The 21,132-nt window shown below is 44.3% G+C and overlaps 1 protein-coding gene and 1 pseudogene across 1 annotated transcript in view; both read right to left on the bottom strand.

The window, feature by feature from the left end:
• The window catches only part of LOC126285146 (uncharacterized), a 663,374-nt gene that overhangs the window by 617,370 nt on the left and 24,872 nt on the right, over positions 1–21,132 (bottom strand). The gene's annotated exons all lie outside the window — the stretch shown is intronic.
• Positions 20,695–20,812, bottom strand: LOC126285468 (5S ribosomal RNA; annotated as a pseudogene).

A 21,132-nucleotide genomic window follows, 5' to 3' on the forward strand; every position in this document is an offset into this window, starting at 1 on the left:
CATGTTTTCAAACTTAGGTCAACCTATTCCCGTGAGTGGCGCCGTCACAGCATGTCTTCAAGATGGCTGCTACACTTGACGTTAGTCAGAAGCAACGTGCTGTCATAGGATTCCTGTGCTGTGAAAACAAAACAGTGCGAAACATCCACAAGAGGTTGAAAAAGGTGTATGGAGGTGCTGATGTCGATCGCAGTACAGTTAGTCGGTGGGCAAGCAGATTACGTGATGCAAGCGGGCACGGCAATATTGAGGACTGTCCTCGCAGCAGCAGGCCTCGTACTGCGCACACTCCAGACAATGTGCAGAGAGTTAACGAATTGGTGACTGCTGACAGACGCATCACAGTGAACGAATTGTCACGCTACGTTGGGATAGGGGAAGGAAGTGTTTGCAGAATACTGAAAGTGTTGGCGTTAAAAAACGTTTGTGCCAGGAGGATTCCCAGGATGTTGACAGTCGCTCACAAAGAAACAACAAAAACGGTATGCAACGAACTTTTGGAACAGTACGAGAATGTTGGAGATGAATTTCTTGGAAGAATTGTGACAGGTGATGACACACGAGTCCATCATTTTTCGCCAGAGACGAAGAGCCAGTCAATGGAGTGGCATCATGCAAATTCACCCAAGAAAAAAATTCAAAACCACACCTTCTGCTGGAAAAGTTATGGCTATGGTGTTTTTCGATTCCGAAGGACTCTTGCTTGTGAACATCATGCCAAGTGGAATCACCATAAATTCTGATGCATATTTGACGACACTGAAGAAACTTCAAACTCAACTGAGTCGTGTTCGACCACATCGGCAAAAGTAAGATGTTTTGCTGTTGCACGACAATGCAGGGCCACATGTCAGTCAAATAAACCATGCAAGTGATCACTAAACTCGAATGGACAACACTGAAACACCCGTGACTATCATCTCTTCGTGTAACAAGGTTTGGAGATGATGATTCCCTTGTGCACACTGCCAAACAGTGGCTCCAACAGGTTGGTCCAAAATTTTACGGAGCGGGTATACAGGCGCTGGTGCCAAGAAGGCGTAAGGCAGTTGAGAGGGATGGAAATTATGTGGAGAAATGAAAATATCGTTCCTAAAGGATGTCTCTACACTCTGTAAAACTTTCAAACATGTAAAATAAAAGATGGATTTAAAAAAAAAGTGTGTACGTTTCTTTTGGAGTGACCTTCGTGTTCTTGTTCGCATGTGTAAATTAATAGTGACAGTAGCACAGATATGTCGAGAACTTATTCCTACAGAGGGTACACAATGAAGAACCCCCAAAATTAATTTTGCAACGTAATTTGTGAAATAAACATATTCTGAGGTTTGCTGTGGGCTGTGGCAGCAGTTAGAATCAAAGTACTGTCTTACAATGCGCCTCTGTTAGGTCCCGGAGAAAATGAAGTTCTTTCCCTCGCGTGCGGAACAAGGGTCAGTTTAGGTTGCTCAGAGCTGCAGACCTTCGACCTTCACAGGGCAAACTATCCGGCTGCCACTGAATTGACTGAATCGACCGGCAGATTGAGTCAACTTGAAAGCCAATTAAAAGCAATAAAAACTGCTCTCCCCCTCGCGGCAGACGACTCTGGATCAATCAAATCAACTTCAGCCGTGCCGGTCTCTCAACAGTTGTAGTGCCTCTGCAAACACGTACGCGCGCACGCGCACCTCATACTGCGTTCTACCTTTAATATAATCACTTTCCTGCCTTTATTGAGTTCTGTGTCCCCCGCGACCTCTTCTCGAACATGGTATTACGCATCATACCGTGGCATAAATTCAGCATCAGGCTATGGCGCGAATATCATTGTTCTTGCTTCACTGCTGCCAACTTCCGTTCACTGTAACATTTTTTAACTCTGAATCAGCATAAAAACGTCATTTCGCTGGTCAGATAATAATATGACGTGAAAATGTCACTTAGCTGAAATCTGCGCAGTCCGTTTAATTACATCATTTAGCATTTATTGCACCTTATCTCTGTGTATTTTAAGATGTGTAGATAATTTCGTGATTTTTTCAAAATGAGCTCGTACACAGGGTGGTCCATTGCTAGTGATTGGGCCAAATATCTCACGAAATAAGCGTCAAACAAAACATCAACAAAGAACGAAACTTATCTAGCTTGAAGGGGAAACCAGACGGCGCTATAATTGCCCCGCTTGATGGCGCTGCCGTATGACAAACGGATATAAATTGCATTTTTTTTAATAAGAATCCTCATTATTTATTAGATTTTCGTGTAGTACGAAAAGAAATATGAATGTTTTAGTTGGATCACTTTTTTCGATTTATGGTAGATGGCACTGTAATAGACCCAAACGTATAAGTACGTGGTATCACGTAACATTCCGCCAGTGCGGACGGTATATGCTTCGTGATACATTAACCGTGTTAAAATGGACCGTTTACCAATTGCGGAAAAGGTCGATATCGTGTTGATGTATGGCTATTGTGATGAAAATGCCCAACGGGCGTGTGCTATGTATTCTGCTCGGTATCCTGGACCGTTCGCCGGATAGTTACGTTGTTTAAGGAAACAGGAAGTGTTCAGCCACATGTGAAACGTCAACCACGACCTGCAACGAATGATGATGCCCAAGTAGGTGTTTTAGCTGCTCCTGCAGCTAATCCGCACACTAGTAGCAGACATATTGCGTGAGAATCGGGAATCTCAGAAACGTCGGTGTTGAGAATGCTGCATCAACATCGATTGCACCCGTACCATATTTCTATGCAACAGTAATTGCATGGCGAAGATTTTGAACGTCGAGTACAGATATGCCACTGGGCACAAGAGAAATTACGTGACGATGACAGATTTTTTGCACGCGTTCTATTTAGCGACTAAGCGTCATTCACCAACAGCGGTAACGTAAACCAGCATAATATGTACTATTGGGCAACGGAAAATCCACGATGACTGCGACAAATGGAACATCAGCGACCTTGGAGGGTTAATGTATGGTGCGGCATTACGGGAGGAAGGATAATTGGCCCCCATTTTACCGACGGCAATCTAAATGGTGCAATGTATGCTGATTTCCTACGTAATGTTCTACCGATGTTACGACAAGATGTTACACTGTATGACGGAATGGCGATGTATTTCCAACATGATGGATGTCCGGCACAAAGCTCGTGTGCGGTTAAAGCGGTATTGAATAGCATATTTCATGACACGTGGATTGGTCGTCGAAGCACCATACCATGGTCCGCACGTTCACCGGATCTGACGTCTCCGGATTTCTTTCTGTGGGGAAAGTTGAAAGATATTTGCTATCGTCATCCACCGACAACGCCTGACAACATGCGTCAGCGAATTGTAAATGCATGTACGAACATTACAGAAAGCGAATTACTCGCTGTTGAGAGGAATGTCGTTACACGTATTGCGAAATTCATTGACGTTGACGGACATAATTTTGAGCATTTATTGCATTAATGTGGTATTTACAGGTATTCACTCTGTAACAGCATGCGTTCTCAGAAATGATGAGTTCACAAAGGTACATGCACAACATTGGAACAACCGAAATAAAATGTTCAAACGTACCTACGTTCTGTATTTTAATTTAAAAAACCTGCCTTTTACCTATTGAGCCATATGCCTGTGACTATTACAGCGCCATCTATCACAAAGCGAAAAATGTGGTCCAACTAAAAGATTCATTTTTCTTTGCGTACTACACGAATATGTAATAAAAATGGGGGTTCCTATTTAAAAAAACGAAGTTGATATCCGTTTGACCTATGGTAGCGCCATCTAGCGGGCCAACCATTGCGCCATCTGCTTTCCTCCTTCAAGCTAGACAAGTTTCGCTCTTTGTAGTTTTTTCGTTTGACGCTTATTTCGTGAGATATTTGGCCCGGTCACGATCAATGGACCACCCTATATATATATATATATATATATATATATATATATATATATATATATATTGCGCATTTGTAGGCGTTTAGGTCCATTACCGTCCGATGGCATGGAAACACGTCAGCCGGATTTTGGCCAGACTCGTTTCATAAGACGAGAAATATTGCACCTCCCCTTTGTTTAAATAGACTAAAATAAGAGTAATAAAGAGAGAAATAACTGTAGGTTGATAGCATATTTATCCCGCTCCTTTCTTGCTACTGACAGTAATTACAGTGATTATATAGCAACTTTCATAATCCTGCCGGTTAGCAAAGGGCGTAAACTAGATATCTTTGGCTGTCTGAATAGACAGAAAGATCGCTGGCCAGTGAGGTCAAGTGATTTTAGTTACAGAAGTTGATCACGTGGCTTGCTAAGACTCACGTTTTGGCGGCTTGCGAATGTGGGGAACCATGAAAACAGACAGACGCTCCCTTCTTGGAGCCGCTCGAAGCAAGGCCGCCCGGGTGCGTTTTCCTGCGGTTCTGTGAGTTATTTTTGGGTTCAGGGCTGTTCGGAACCTGAGGCTAGTTAGGTGATGATGTCTAAACGATCAATTCTCAAAACAACGGACGCATGAAGTGATGAATTAACTGTGCAATATGTTTCATGCCATGGCGAAAAAATGTCAAAAAAAGTCTTCATCAAGTTATAATACAGGAATATTAATAAAATATTGACCATATTCCATGCCTGTCTTGCATCTACATAAACATCAAACTTAATTTTTCGTATCAAACGTCTGCCTCGCATCTACATTTGCATTAAAGTTAATTTTGGATGTAAAGTTACGTAGAAATATACATACGTGTACACTGTCCGGTCAAATTAGTGTGACCATCTCTCAAAAGCCTGTTAACCACCTTTAGCGGTGCGGACCGCTGCGAGACATGTAGGAACACAGCTAGAGAGGTTCTGGAAAGCACCCACAGGAATGCCGAGTCATGCCGACTCCAGATTTCTCGCTTGAGTATCCGTGGAGCGAGCAGTCCTATCGAGGTGGTTCCACAGGTTCTCGACTGAGTTTAAATCCTAGGAATCTGGTGGTCAGGGGTGTACGGCAAACTCATCTTCTTCGAGCTACGCACGTACACTACGAGCTGTATGACACGTTGCTTTGTCTTGTTAGTAGATGCTGTCGTGCTAAGGTGAAACAAAGTGCATGTAGGGGTGGACAGGGACCGCAAGGATAGACGCGTACTTGGGTCGATCCAATGCGCCTCCCAGAATGATGGATTACACAGGAAATGCCATTAAAACATTCTCTAGGCCATAACGCACCATTCTGCGGCCTGCACCCTTCGGAAGTTTGGGTATATGCTTTCAGACGTTTCATACCTCGAGTGCATAAAACATAATTTAACTGAAAAGGCCGCCTGACGCAACTGACGCCCAGTTGCGGTACTGTCGTGCAAATTCCAAATGGTTCAAAAGGCTCTGAGCACTATGCGACTTAACATCTCAGGTCATCAGTCCCCTAGACTTAGAACTACGTAAACCTAACTAAACTAAAGACATCACACACATCCATGCCCGAGGCAGGATTCGAACCTGCGACCGTAGCGGTCGCACGGATCCACACTGTGGCGCCTAGAACCGCTCAGCCACCCCGGCCGGCTGCAAATACCAGCCTTCGTCGCCGATAAACACCTATTGACATGGGTGCTTGAACCAGGCCCCTGGTGCTGAGGCCCGTATGAAGCAACGTTCGCTGGACGCTAGTTGAGAAGACACGGTTCGTTCATCAGGGCGGTCGGCTGCTCCAGAGTTGCACGTCTGTTCACACGTACACACCACCACAGCTGTCGTTCACTCTCTTATCTATGACCCGCTGTGCATCACAGTTGCCTCGGCACCGCATTTGGATGGCGGCGTTTTGCCATGCAAGGTGTATTTAAGCCACAGCGCCACACGAACCGTTTACAGAGTTAGGCTTTTCGGAAATTCTTTCACCTTTGTCACAAAAATTAATGATCGTACCCTTTTGGAAGTCGCTCCGTTTACGTATGATGATAACGTCAGTGAGATCCACTGGTATAACCGCAGGACAGGACAGGGACCAAAACGAGTGGCTGTCAGTTACACTCGAATATACTACTTTATTCATTTGACAAACATTACAAGAGTAAAGAAAACATTAAAAACAGAGCAAGCCAAACATTAATTTTTGAACTGGTCAGTAGGCTGTTTAGGTTTTTATGTTGGTAACGCCACGTAGCGCTCTGTATGAAAACCACTTACTGTGCTGTGTGCAGTCTGTGGCTGGTTTGCATTGTTGGAATATCTGCTATTGTAGTGTTGGGCAGTTGCACGTGAACAGCGCGTAGCGTTGCGCAGTTGGAGGTGAGCCGCCAGCAGTGGTGGATGTGGGGAGAGAGATGGCAGAGTTTCCAGAACGGATGATCTGGACGTGTGTCCATCAGAGAGGGTAAATTTCTAAGACTGTATGTCATGCACTGATATATATATTATAACTTTTGAACATTATTAAGGTAAATAAATTGTTTGTTCTCTATCAATATCTTTCATTTGCCGACTACGCCTATCAGTAGTTACTGCTTTCCGTAGTTAGAATCTTTTATTTACCTGACAGTATTGGCGCTCGCTTTATTGCAGTAGTTCGAGTAACGAAGATTTTTGTCAGGTAAGTGATTCATGAGAGGTATAGGTTATTGTTAGTCAAGGCCATTCTTTTGTAGGGATTATTGAAAGTCAGATTGGGTTGCGCTAAAAATATTGTGTGTCAGTTTATTGTTGATCAGAGTAAGTAAATAGTGAAATGTCTGAGCACGTTCAGTTTTGATCAGCTGTTTGAAAATCAAATAACGTAAGAGGTTCACCAGCACAGTAATTTATAATTTTCCAAAGGGGACGTTTCAAACTTAATTCCCGGCTAAATGCGCCATTCAGTCTCACGCCTCAAGAGTAAAACAACTTTAATTTAAAAATGGCTGAAGGCCAATCACTTAACACTCTAAAACAAGAATTTGAATTTTAAAAGGCAGAAGGCCTCATCTTGAAACATTTCTCTAAATCAGGCTGGAGGCCCATTGAATCTCACTCCTCAAGGGTAAAACAACTTTAACTTAAAATTTGCTGAAGGTCAAGAACTTAAGGCTCGAAACAGGAATTTGAATTTTAAAAGGCAGAAATTTCTTTAAATCAGGCTGAAGGTCCAAATAATCTCCCCTCTTAAGGGCAAAACAACTTTAATTTAAAATCGGCCAGAAGCCATACACAAACAAACAACAAGGACAAATAAGAACAGGCAGCACATCAAACAGCGTTCAGGAGTTTCCAAGGGTCGTCCTGGAATTCAAACACTAACCCTCGCTTAGGTGAGACAGGCAGTCGGCCCAACCATTTTCGATCCGACGACAATCCAACCGACAGACAGTCAACGGACCAAGCGACACGATAACTTCGGCTCCACCCGACCAGCACACAACAGGGAGTTCAATGGAACAACAGAGAAGGTATCGGCGCTCACAAAGAATTACACATTCAGCTGTCAAACTACATGCCATGCTGGACACCCACAGCACAACAAGGAAAATACACTGCCTGAATTTACGTCAACGGCCAGGGCAGGTAAACGGAACGTTAACGGCCGCAAGGCAGAAGATTCCGCTGGTGCATTTCAGTTCAAAAATAATCAAGTTAATCACCACAGGAGGGCGGCTAGGATTTCACCAACTTGAAAACAGACGTTGTTGCTTACGGGAATGTCCCAACAGCCCACAACGAATTTCAAACGAGACAATGTGAACAGTTGGGCTGGCTGTTAGATTAAGTAAAGACTCAACTTTCGCGTCTGGGATCGGTGAGCCACGGACCTCGTAAAACGGGAACTGCCCCTCGCACTCCAACCGCACGTGGACGCCGCCAGCGGCCCTGGCCAGACACGTGCCACGGAGACTACCTCTCTGCTCCACGCCAACCGACCAACTCCCCACACACGGTACAGCCGGAAACTATCAGCGCGAGGCCAAAGACAGTACAACAGTGCGAATATTGATACACACTGCTGCTGCAACTTGCGGAGAGAGAGGATAACAGCATAATCGTGCTAACTGTGGAAGACTAATCACAGAATAGCAACCAAGGTTTAATGCAAAGCATAACACGAGCCAACCACGGCTCGGACTGCACTGCTTTCTGTATCCCCTTGACATGTTTTATGTAACTCCCTCTGCCAATGCTTCCACCTGCTGCCTGAGAGCGGTTAATACACGTTGACATCAAAAATAGATGGTGCTCACATTAATGTGACTACACCGTGTAGTATACACACAAAATATTCGCTTAGAGTGGGATGAGTAGTCAAGATATAAACTATGCGTATTTGTTTTCAGTCTTATGGTTCAAATGGCTCTGAGCACTATGGGACTTAACTTCTGATGTCATCACCCCTAGAACTTAGAACTACTTAAACCTAATTAACCTAAGGACATCACATACATCCATGCCCGAGGCAGGATTCGAACCTGCGACCATAGCGGTCACGCGGTTCCAGACTGAAGTGCCTAGAACCGCACGGCCACAACGGCCGGCTTTCAGTCTTATTTATATTCCCTACGACGACATTTAATTCCTGAGAAATGCTTTAAGATTTTTAGAGCTGTATCATGAACTTTTTCTGAGCGGGCGTACAATTAAGTAACAATCGATGGAGGCTATTCTTTCTTTCGTTTGGTGTACATGTCAGTCAGCCACCAATTTATTCCTTAGGCAAAGGAAGGAAGAAAAAAGGGAGTGAAAAGTCATGCAATCGACGAGGTGATCAGAGACTTGGTACTATGGTCGGGTTGTGGAATGAGTGGGGCATTAAATAGAGCGTATACGTTTCAAGAGATCGCATTTGCATTCACTTCATGGATTAGGTTTGAGCCTGTTCCTTCTTCACAAATTCTCCATCCGTATCTTCTTACGTCCTCCAACATACACTATATGATCAAAATTTTCCGGACACCACCAAAAACATACGTTTCTCATATGAGGTGCATTGTGCTGCCACCTAATGCCAGGTACTCCATATCAGCGACCTCAGTTGTCATTAGACATCGTAATAGAGCAGAATGAGGCGCTCCGCGGTACTCACAGACTTCGAACGTGGTCAGGTGATTGGGTATCACTTATGTCATACGTCTGAACGCGAGATTTCCATACTCCTAAACGTCCGTTGGTCCATTGATTCCAATGTGATAGAGAAGTGGAAACGCGAAAGGACACGTACAGCACAAAAGCGTAGAGGCCGACCTCGTCTGCTGACAGACAGAAACCGCCAATAGTTCAAGACGGTCGTCACGTGTAATAGGTAGACTTCTATCCAAACTACGACACAGGAATTTCAAACCGCATCAGGATCCACTGCAAGTACGATGACCGTTAGGCAGGAGGTGAGAAAACTTGGATTTGATAGTCGAAAGGCTGCTCATGAGCCACACATCAAACCGGGAAATGCCAAACGACGCCTCGCTTGGTGTAAGGAGCGTAAAGATTGGACTATTGAACAGTGGAAAAACGTCATGTGAAGTGACGAATCACGGTACGTAACGTGGCGATCCGATGGCAGGGTGTGGGTATGACGAATGCCCGTTGAACGTCATCTGTCTGCGTGTGTAGTGCCAACAGTAAAATTCGGAGGCGGTGGTGTTATTAAGTGTTCGTGTTTTTCATGGAGGGGGCTTGCACCCTTGTTTTGAGTGGCACTATCACAGAACAAGCCTAAATTGGTGTTTTAAGCACCTTCTTGCTTCCCACTGTCGGAGAGCAATTCGAGGATGCCGATTGCATCTTTCAACACGATCGAGAACCTGTTCATAATGCACGGCCTGTGGCGAAATGGTTACACGACAGAAGCATCTCTGTAATGGAGTTGCCTGCAGAGAGTCTTGATCTGAATCTATAGGACACCTTTGGGATGTTTTGGTACGCCGACTTTGTGCCAGGCCTCACCGGCTGACATCGATGCTGCTCCTCAGTGCACCACTCCGTGAAGAAAGGACTGCCATTCCCCTAGAAACCTTCCAGCACCTGATAGAACGTATGCCTGCGAAAGTGGAAGCTGTCATCAAGGCTAAGGGTGGACCAACACCCAACACGATATTGAATTCGAGCATTACCGATGGAGGACGCCAAGAACTTTCAAGTCATTTTCAGCCAGGTGTCCGGATACTTTTGATCACATTGTGTATCTTCTCCCTGCCGGTTTACAATCCAGTACTAGGTTGGGAAGTCGTTTACTGTTTATTTTTTGTACGAATTCGTACCAGTTCTCGGAGTATTTGGTTATTCTGCTTTAATTTGCATCCATTTTAATTCTTGTCGCATTGTTTCATTTCTAATGTGTTCTGTTCCTGAGTAGCCTTTTGTTCTCATAAATTTCATTTCTGCATTTTGTATTTTACCTAATGTTCTTTTTGCAGCTACTCAGCATTGACACGCACGAGGAAGTGTTGGAAAAATCATAGTTTTATAACATGTTTTTCTTGTCTGGCCTTATTCTCAAGTACGTTAAGAACGGTGCAGCATATATTTTCAAATCAAAACAATTTTACATTTAGACCTTTATTACTATCTAGGTCAATTGGACAGCCAAGATAAGTGAGTGATGACGTTCTAAAATCACAAAATCACCCAGAAAGTCATTACCTTTTTCTTGGTAAGCCGTATTCTCTACAAAGGTGGTGCAAGCTATAAGTGGTCTCATTTTTCTTGAAATATCAAGACAGCATCGCCATAACATTTAACATGGTGCATTTTCATTTTTCAATGCCTTTCTTTATGTGTTGCCTCCAGTTTAGGAAAGTGTCATTAATGCAAAATTTAAAAAGAATGGCTAATTTGAGCAACTTATCATACTCTTTCATTTCTTAAAATTCTCTTCTGTTATTGCTTCGTCTGTATTTCTTACATAATTTTTTTAATCTCTGTGTGGGTTGCTTACGGTTCTTACTAATTTGCTGGGGTACCCATTGATTTCCATTACATTAGAGATTTTACTTTTGTTCACATTGTCAAATGCTTTAACTAGATGAATAAGTGTAATGTGGATATGTAGGTTATATTCTCCTCTTTCATTTATTACTCGTTCCAAAGTAAATACATTGTCTATGATTGACCTTCTTTTCCTAATAAAAATTAAAAATGGTGATCTGAAATGGTTGTAGAACTGAGTACATCTTCTTTCCGGACGCTAATAACAACAGCGTACTTGACGTTGAAACTTTATTTGTGTACGTGTTTCGAGTGTAGCTCATTGTCTGAATATCGGACAAAAAACTTATGACGAACTGTGGTGTCAGTTGAATACTAGTGTTAAGATTGAAATCATTTTACACGATACTCTGTATTCAGTTCTATTATCCGATATTCTGATCACGGACTATTCCCGAAACGCATAAATAAATAAAGTTTTAACAACAATGCGCTGTTGTTATCAGCGGCAAAAAAAAGGCAGTGAAGAAATGTGCTCAGTATTCATATAATGGTCACAGGCCTTCCGCGCGACCTTAAGTCACAAGTTGGCTGTGAAACAGAAATGCCTGGTTTTCGGATATGGGTTCGCATTCAAAATATGGTGTCCTCAGTCCCCTTTGTAGGCAGTAGAAATTTAGAACAGAAATTTACGAACAAGCTGCATTTAGAACTGTATCACGAAAGGCCCCCGTTGAAAGTTTTGCGCATGACGATGGCTATAAAAGCGACGCGTGGCCGTGCGTCCCTAGGGTGCTGGACGTAGCTCTGTCGTGTGGCCAGTTACGGCGCTTCGCCTAGCGTGCTTAATGACACTTCATTTATCGGACATCCAGCGGACGGTACGAGCCACAGGCTGCAGCGTTAGCTTCAGACAGGGCCAGTGAGACGCCGGAGTACAAAGAGGCTCGCGGTTGTAGTCAGATGAGCAAACCTCTACAATAACACGTTCCCTAATCATTCGATGTAAAGAGTGTATACTGGAAAATTTAGAATATATAAGAAAACACAGGAACTCTCAAAAGAGTTTTTTAGCAATAACTCAGCAAACAGCTGTTTTCTTTAACCAGTTTCATTATTAAGGCGTTACCGGATTCTTGAGTTGCAGCCACATCATCAGGCGCTGTTTTTTTTTTTAGTGGGCCCATACTGAAGAGTTCTTTGTACATTTGACTCGATTTTGTGAGCACTGAAATAATATCATGTGATATTAAGCCATGAAATTTCATTCCCTTTTCCCCTCCCCGCCTTGGTACTTACAATTTTTGTGAACTGATGTAGCTTAAATGATCAAATGTGTGTGAATTCCTAAGGGACCAAACTGCAGAGGTCATCGGTCCCTAGACTTACACACTACTTAAACTAACTTATGATGAGAACAACACACACACACACACACACACACACACACACACACACACACAAACGCGCGCACGCGCTCGAGGGAGAACTCGAATCTCCGGTGGGAGCTGATGTAGCAATCCTGCGTTCATCGCCATCATTTGAGTGTAGCTGCTGCAGTTCGTACCACTGATAACACATCTACATGCATGACTACTCTGCAATTCACATTTAAGTGCTTGGCAGAGGGTTCATCGAACCACAATCGTACTATCTCTCTACCATTCCACTCCAGAACAGCGAGCGGGAAAAACGAACACCTAAACCTTTCTGTTCGAGCTCTGATTTCTCTTATTTTATTTTGATGATCATTCCTACCTATGTAGGTTGGGCTCAACAAAATATTTTCGCATTCGGAAGAGAAAGTTGGTGACTGAAATTTCGTAAAAAGGTCTCGCCGCGACGAAAAACGTCTATGCTGTAATGACTTCCATCCCAACTCGTGTATCATATCTGCCACACTCTCTCCCCTATAACGTGATAATACAAAACGAGCTGCCCTTTTTTGCACCCTTTCGATGTCCTCCGTCAATCCCACCTGGTAAGGATCCCACACCGCGCAGCAATATTCTAACAGAGGACGGACGAGTGTAGTGTAAACTGTCTCTTTAGTGGACTTGTTGCATCTTCTAAGTGTCCTGCCAATGAAACGCAACATTTGGCTCGCCTTCCCCACAATATTATCTACGTGGTCTTTCCAACTGAAGTTTTTCGTAATTTTAACACCCAGGTACTTAGTTGAATTGACAGCCTTGAGAATTGTACTATTTATCGAGTAATCGAATTCCAACGGATTTCTTTTGGAACTCATGTGGATCATCTCACACTTTTCGTTATTTAGCGTCAACTGCCACCTGACACACCATACAGCAATCTTTTCTAAATCGCTTTGCAACTGATACTGGTCTTCGGATGACCTTACTAGACGGTAAATTACAGCATCATCTGCGAACAGTCTAAGATAACTGCTCAGATTGTCACCCAGGTCATTTATATAGATCAGGAACAGTAGAGGTCCCAGGACGCTTCCCTGGGGAACGCCTGAGATCACTTCAGTTTTACTCGATGATTTGCCGTCTATTACTACGAACTGCGACCTTCCTGACAGGAAATCACGAATCCAGTCGCACAACTGAGACGATACCCCATAGCTCCGCAGCTTGATTAGAAATCGCTTGTGAGGAACGGTGTCAAAAGCTTTCCGGAAATCTAGAAATACGGAATCAACTTGAGATCCCCTGTCGATAGCGGCCATTACTTCGTGCGAATAAAGAGCTAGCTGCGTTGCACAAGAGCGATGTTTTCTGAAGCCATGCTGATTACGTGTCAATAGATCGTTCCCTTCGAGGTGATTCATAATGTTTGAATACAGTATATGCTCCAAAACCCTACTGCAAACCGACGTCAATGATATAGGTCTGTAGTTAAATGGATTACTCCTACTACCCTTCTTGAACACTGGTGCGACCTGCGCAATTTTCCAATCTGTAGGTACAGATCTATCGGTGAGCGAGCGGTTGTATATGAGTGCTAAGTAGGGAGCTATAGTATCAGCGTAATCTGAAAGGAACCTAATCGGTATACAATCTGGACCTGAAGACTTGCCCGTATCAAGCGATTTGAGTTGCTTCACAACCCCTAAGGTATCTACTTCTAAGAGACTCATGCTAGCAGATGTTCGTGTTTCAAATTCTGGAATATTCCATTCGTCTTCCCTGGTGAAGGAATTTCGGAAATCTGCGTTCAATAACTCCGCTTTAGCGGCACAGTCGTCGATAACAGTACCATCGGCACTGCGCAGCGAAGGTATTGACTGCGTCTTGCCGCTTGTGTACTTTACATACGACCAGAATTTCTTCGGATTTTCTACCAAATTTCGAGACAATGTTCCGTTGTGGAACCTATTAAAGGCATCTCGCATCGAAGTACGTGCCAAATTTCGCGCGTCTGTAAATTTTAGCCCATCTTTGTAATATGTAATATGTCTGATCCGGGCCTACCTCTTCATATTTTCCAAGACTTTTTCTTTCTAAGTTTTATTCATTGAACTTTTATGTCGGATCAGGTGTCCAGGAAAGAAGGAAGTACAAAAAAGCTCAAGGAAATTTAGGAATACGGAAATCAAAGTAGCTGAGGAATGAAATAAAAAGGAAGTGGAGGGAAGCTAAGACGAAATGGCTCCATGAAAAATATGAAAAAATCGAAAAAGAAATGATTGTCGGAAGGACAGATTCAGCATATGCGAAAGTCAAAATAACCTTCGGTAAAATTAAAAGCAAGTATAGTAACATAGTGCGACGGTAATTCCACTGTTAAATGCAGAGGAGTGAGCGGATATGTGGAAAGAGTATACTGAAAGCCTCTACGAAGGGTAACGTTTGTCTGATGTAATAGAAGAAGAAACAGGAATCGATTTAAAAGCGATAGGGGACACAGTACAGGAATTAGAATTTAAGAGAGCTTTGGAGGACTTAAGATCAAATAAGGCAGAAGGGATAGATAACATTCCATCAGAATATCTAAAATCGTTGGGGGAAGTGGCAACAAAACGACTGTTCACGTTGGTGTGTAGAATGTATCAGTCTGGCGACATACCGTCTGATGTTCGGAGAAATGTCATCCACACAACTCCGATGACTGCAAGAGCTCACAAGCGAGAGAATTATCGCACAGCTCAACCGTCCAAGTTGCTGACACAGAAGAATGGAAAAGAAAATTGACTGCTCGACCAGGAACGAAATGCTCGGATTGAAATGTGTAAGACAGAATGTAGACTTTTGCCCCTAATGTTCAATCTGTACATCGAATAAGCAATGACTGAAATAAAAGAAAGGTTCAGGAGTGGAACTAAAATTGAAGCTGAAAAGGTATCAATGATACGATTCGATGATGACATTGTTATTCTGAGTGAAAGCGAAGAAGAATTACATAATCTGCTGAATGGAGTGGACTCGTCTAGTGAGTACAGAATATGGATTGAGAGTAAATAGAAGAAAGACTAAAGTAATGAGAATTAACAGAATTGAGAACAGCAAGAAACTTAACATGAGGATTGATGGCCACGAAGTAAATGAAGTTAAGAAATTTTGCAGCCTAGGCAGTAAAATAACAAATGACGGACGGAGCAAAGAGGACATCAAAAGGAGAATATCAATGGCAAAAAGGGCATTCCTGGCCAAGAGAAGTCTACTACTATCAAACATAGCGGTTAATTTGAGGAGGAAATTTCTGAGAATATACGTTTGGAGCACAGCATTGTATGGTAGTGAAACATGGACTCCGGAAAAACCGGAACAGAAGAGAATCGAAGCATTTGAGATGTGGTGTTACAGACGAATGTTGAAAACTAAGTGCCGCCCGTTGTGACCGAGCGGTTCTAGGCGCTTCAGTCCGGAACTGCGCTGCTGCTACGGTCGCAGGTTCGAATCCTGCCTCGGACATGGATGTGTATGATGTCCTTAGGTTAGTTAGGTTTAAGTAGTTCTGAGTGTAGGGGACCGATGATCTCAGATGTTAAGTCCCATACTGCTTAGAGCGATTTTTTTTATTAAGTGGACTGATAAGGTTAGGAATGGGGAGGTTCAGCTCAGAATCGGAGAGGAAAGGATTATGTAGAAAACACTGACAAGGAGAAGGGAGAGGATGATAGGACATGTGTTAAGACATCAGGGAACGACTTCTATGGTACTAGAAGGAGCTGTAGAGGACAAAAACTGTAAACGAAGGCAGAGACAGGAATAAATCTAGCAAATAATTGAGGACGTAGGTTGCAAGTGCTAATCTGAGGTGAAGACGTTGGCAAAGGAAAGGAATTCGTTGTGGGCCGCATCAAACCAGTCAGAAGGCTGATGACTCAAAAACAGGAAATGGGTGTCTAGTTAATTTAGCCTTCCATCGTTTTAATCAAAATACTTTCCTCTTTAACACCTTTCAGCATTTCTTCATTAAATTTTCTTTTAATCTCGATGTTTTTGTGGTTCTTCTGCATGTCCACTTGTCTGTTGATTCTAATTGTTTCTTTTCTTTTTGTTAAGAAATTTCTCTTAGATCTGAATGCTTGGTCAGACACTGCAATTTTTATTTTAATATCCATCATACTCTGTTATCATGTGTTATTGAACTACCCAAGTAACAAAATTCATCTACTTTCATTACCATTTTATTTCCTATTTTAATGTTTCCCATAACTTGCATGTTCCATTCATCTGTCTCTTTTATTTTAGTCTTGTTTCTAGTTACTTTCAGGTTGTGGTTATCCAAGGCGTCAAACAAGATTTTTAATGTTACTTTCATGTCCTTTTCAGAACCCGCTACTACTAATACATCATCATCAAATCGAATGCAGAGTACTTCTCACTGTTAATTTTGATGGATTTGGTCTTCTTTTCATTGTTTGTATTGCACTTTCCGTAAACAAATTAGTTAATAAAACCTCTGCGGTCGCGCGCGCGCGCACGCCTGTGTGTGTGTGTGTGTGTGTGTGTGTGTGTGTGTGTGTGTGTGTGCACTCATCTCAGGTGACAGTTTTATTGACTGATTAAAAAAGTGAAGAAGATGTATCCAGTACTCATACTGCTGCCTACATGGCATTAGGAGAAGCCATCTATGACAATCAGCATTTGGTTAGCGGTGGACTGAAGTGTAAGCAAGACTTACCTGCTGACCTGGGCACAGCGAAACCGAACTCAACTTAGGAAAGCCATAAACCAGCGACTCCTCGACTCGAGAGATCAATTAGGTACATGACATGCAGACTAGACCTGGCACTTTCGGCAGAGAGAACCTCTCGACAATGAGTAATTGTTGGGCGCGTGTTCTGACTCACACCTGCACTGAATTAAATGACTTAATCATTTTTGTTCTCAAAGGTGAACACAGCACTTACATTTACGTGGAAACATAAGAGCACAGAAAGTGTGTCATCAGCGAGGCGTAAACAAAATTCACGTGACAGTCACACGTGTAGGGCGTGAGACCCACACCTGCTCTGGGAAGGACTTAAGAAAGCACTCAGGAACACAGCGGGAAGCCACACTTAGGATGCAGAAAGGAATGTAACAGGAGAAAAACTATAGGAGAAGTCAGAGCCCAGAACTGCAACGAAGCTGAAGCCAGACAGCAGATGCCAGTCACTGAACTGCGCAACTGGCTTCCGTGGTGTCGGACCACGAGCGCCGAAATCAGACCACAAGGCATGGAGGTCGGCCGCAGTTGGCTGTTGTTCATGCTTCATCAGCACCCGTCAACAGCAGCAAGACTTCCGTTACACCGGCCCGGTTGTCAATCAATGCCCTGGGCCAGCCTTCGAGAAACCACTCCGGTTCGATGGACCCCAGTCATTGCCCTGTTCCAGATGGTTCGCCATGGCCCACAAACGCAGCCCATCTGCGAATTCAGTGCTGGCGCCTGCTGAGTGTCAGTCGGGAATCCTCGCTGTGAACTCTGCTGCCACCGGAACGCGGAGGAGGGACCTCATGGCTGTCTGTCCTGCCCGGCCAGGCTACACCGCCCCATTCGCCCGCCGCTACAACTCACTGTCGGTCCAGACCTCGACTCCGGGCACTGGCATCGTTGTGCCACTGGAACGACGCGACCGTCCGCCTTAGAGAACATCTGGTGGCGGCCCCTGAGAGCGGCGCGGCTGCATCTTGCCGTCTCAGCTCGCCTCGCGTGTCTCAGACGGTAGCACAGTGCTCTGTCTCCCGAGCAGCAGATACACGCCGCTCACCATACGTCAACGTGTGCAGCTACAACTCCAGAACATTATGAGGGAAATCCGAACCGCGCCAGAGAATGGGGCACAATCAGAAGAGTATCTGAACTGTATGAATTAGTAAAGAACTAATAAAGATTTGTCATATCTTGACCAGGATCCACCTCAGCTGCTGTCCACATCCCCCGACAGAAAACCCATCCACATCCAGACAGCCTACCGCCTCAGTCTTTACAAGAGCACAACATCATGAGTCGCCAGGATGCAAATATCACGTGATAAGGGCGTGAACAACACATGAAGTCCACCTGGTCAGCTCCTCTTTGGGCGGAGTTTACTACTAAATCAAAGAATGGTGAACGCTCGTTGGACTAGCAAACACCCCAGTTCGTTTCTGAAACCCCACTGGGCAAAGAAACGACGAAGATGCATCAAAAGCTGTCACCATTCGACACTAGTCCCGGCGGGAGACACAGTACGGTGGGGGAAGGCTACAACGGTTTAGGTAATTAGGAGTGAGTAATTCGTGTTACGCTGTTCCTAGAAAGGCCGTGTGCTGGACACTGCGCATCCCGCTCTGACGTGGCTCTCTGAAGAGACATCTTGTTGTCAATACCTGTGTATATTCATAAGGATATCACCCATATTTGGGTTAACAATCTTATAATATCTCCAGATTGGAGATTACGAGCTACTAGCTGCCGAGGCAGCGAAGAATGCTCCCTCCGAGCCAACTCCGTGAACCTCGATAGTGGCGATAGTAGACAACGTCGCCTGGAGCAAAAGCAGGTGTCTGCACAGGAACCTGAAGCTGCAGAGCATTTGGGGGAGGGGGGGGGGGGGGGGCAACGGCGTACATGTCACTCAACCTCAGTGACTGGACACAACCAGTTAATTTATCCAGGGGAAAACATAGTTTTTTGCCACGAGAAAATTTAGGACAGTTTACGACTTTACATCCAACAAGGCCAGTGTTGTGGTTGGCAGGAAAGCCAACATCGTGTTACTAGAGGAGGCCGAAAGCCACGCGATTTAGCTCACACAGGCTGGCGTGAGGTCTGGAACAGGACAAGGAAATTAGAATTTAGAAAAACGGACGTAGCTGGTGGAATACTTAACTTCAATCCATTAATGACGAACGTCGGTTTTGACGGTACATAGTTCACCATATCAATAGTAACTGATGATGGCGCCTTGCTAGGTCGTAGCAAATAACGTAACTGAAGGCTATGCTAACTATCGTCTCGGCAAACGAGAGCGCAGAAGTCAGTGAACCATCTCTAGCAAAGTCGGCTGTACAACTGGGGCGAGTGCTAGGAAGTCTCTCTAGACCTGCCGTGTGGCGGCGCTCGGTCTGCAATCACTGATAGTGGCGACACGCGGGTCCGACGTATACTAACGGACCGCGGCCGATTTAAAGGCTACCACCTAGCAAGTGTGGTGTCTCGCGGTGACACCACAGCCAGAGGAGAAATGTGAAGCCTACAGGTGTGCAAGGCGTCGACGCTTCTGCCGCCGCCGCAAGCCACAACCTACCATAGCTGCCCTTATCGACGCAGTCTGCACAAAGGTAAGTGCCGCGTTACTCAGGTACCAAGTGTGGGAGTCACTAGAGTACAGTCACTTCAGATCTGCTTTAGATTGGAGTTGATCTGCGTAGTTTTTCTCATTCCCTCGTGTCCATGTCAGCCACATATTGCGTGTGTGTTCTTGGGGATTAAATTCGAGGAAGCCACTCTGCAGATAGATGACATTGTCCAGCTACAATAGCGTAGTCAGTGCATAGTCAATTCGTGTTTTTATAACACTGTCAGTGTAATATTTTTGGCATAAAGATTGTTGTTTTCCATGTGCTCAAAGTTACATTAGTATTTGTTTCTCTCTTGAAATTATGCTAGTTTAAGAATTGTTATAGTACATTTTCATGTGTTTACGTTTCTTGAAGTTACATTCATTAAGATTTTTTTGTATTACCTTTACGGGACCTTCCTAAGTACATAGGATTTGGCGTCATCGTCAAATACGCAATTTGAGCCCACTGTGTATGGTGATTAGTATAATAAAAGTATTTAGTACAAGCCATAGATCGTTTGCTTGGTCCTCATTGACATACTTTAACTGTTATTCTGATTTCTAGTCGTCACTGTGTCTGGAATCTCCTAACGTGGCAGGGCCAGGGTTCATCGGCACTGTAAACTTGTCGAAACTATTCGTGCTTGGTAAGTGATAAGGACACGTCATAACGAGTATGTTAAACGGTAATTATAAACTGAACAGTTAAAACAGTAGTACACCTGCCTAATATCGTATAGGGCACCCATGAGCACCCAAAAGTGTAGCAGCACGATGTGGCATGGACTCGACTAATGTCTAAGGTATTGCTGGAGGGAACTGACACCATGAATCCTGCAGAGCTGTCCATAAGAGTACGATGGGTGGTCTCTTCTGAACAGCACGTTCCAAGGCATCACAGATATTACTCCTGAACAGGCCATGAAGACCCAACGGTACCGACCGGCCTCCGTGTCATCCTCAGCCCATAGGTGTCAGTGGATGCGGATATGGAGGGGCATGTGGCCAGCACACCGCTCTCCCGGCCGTAGGTCAGTTTCCGAGACCGGAGCCGCTACTTCTCAATCAAGTAGCTCCTCAGTTTGCCTCGTAAGGGCAGAGTGCACCCCGCTTGCCAACAGCGCCCGGCAGACTCGATGGTCACCCATCCAAGTGCTAGCCCAGCCCGACAGCGCTTAACTTCGGTGATCTGACGGGAACCGGTGTTACCACTGCGACAAGGCCGTTGACCATGCATCACAGATATCCTCAATAATATTCATGTCTGGGGAGTTTGGTAGCCAGCGGAAGTGTTTAAACTCAGGATCTTTTTCCGGCCGCAGCGATATCGGAGAGTTGATGCTTTACCGGTTTCCTGATATCCATGGTACAATCATGAAATTGTCGAACGGGAAAATCCCCACTTCATCGCTACCTCAGAGATGTTGTGTCCAATCTCTCGTGCCCCGACTATAACAGCACGTTCAAACTCACTTAAATCTTGATAACCTTCCATTGTAGCAGCATTAACCGATCTAACAACTACGCCAGACACTTGTCCTATGTAGATT

This window comes from Schistocerca gregaria, chromosome 8 (assembly GCF_023897955.1).
Source record: "Schistocerca gregaria isolate iqSchGreg1 chromosome 8, iqSchGreg1.2, whole genome shotgun sequence".
NCBI lineage: Eukaryota > Metazoa > Arthropoda > Insecta > Orthoptera > Acrididae > Schistocerca > Schistocerca gregaria.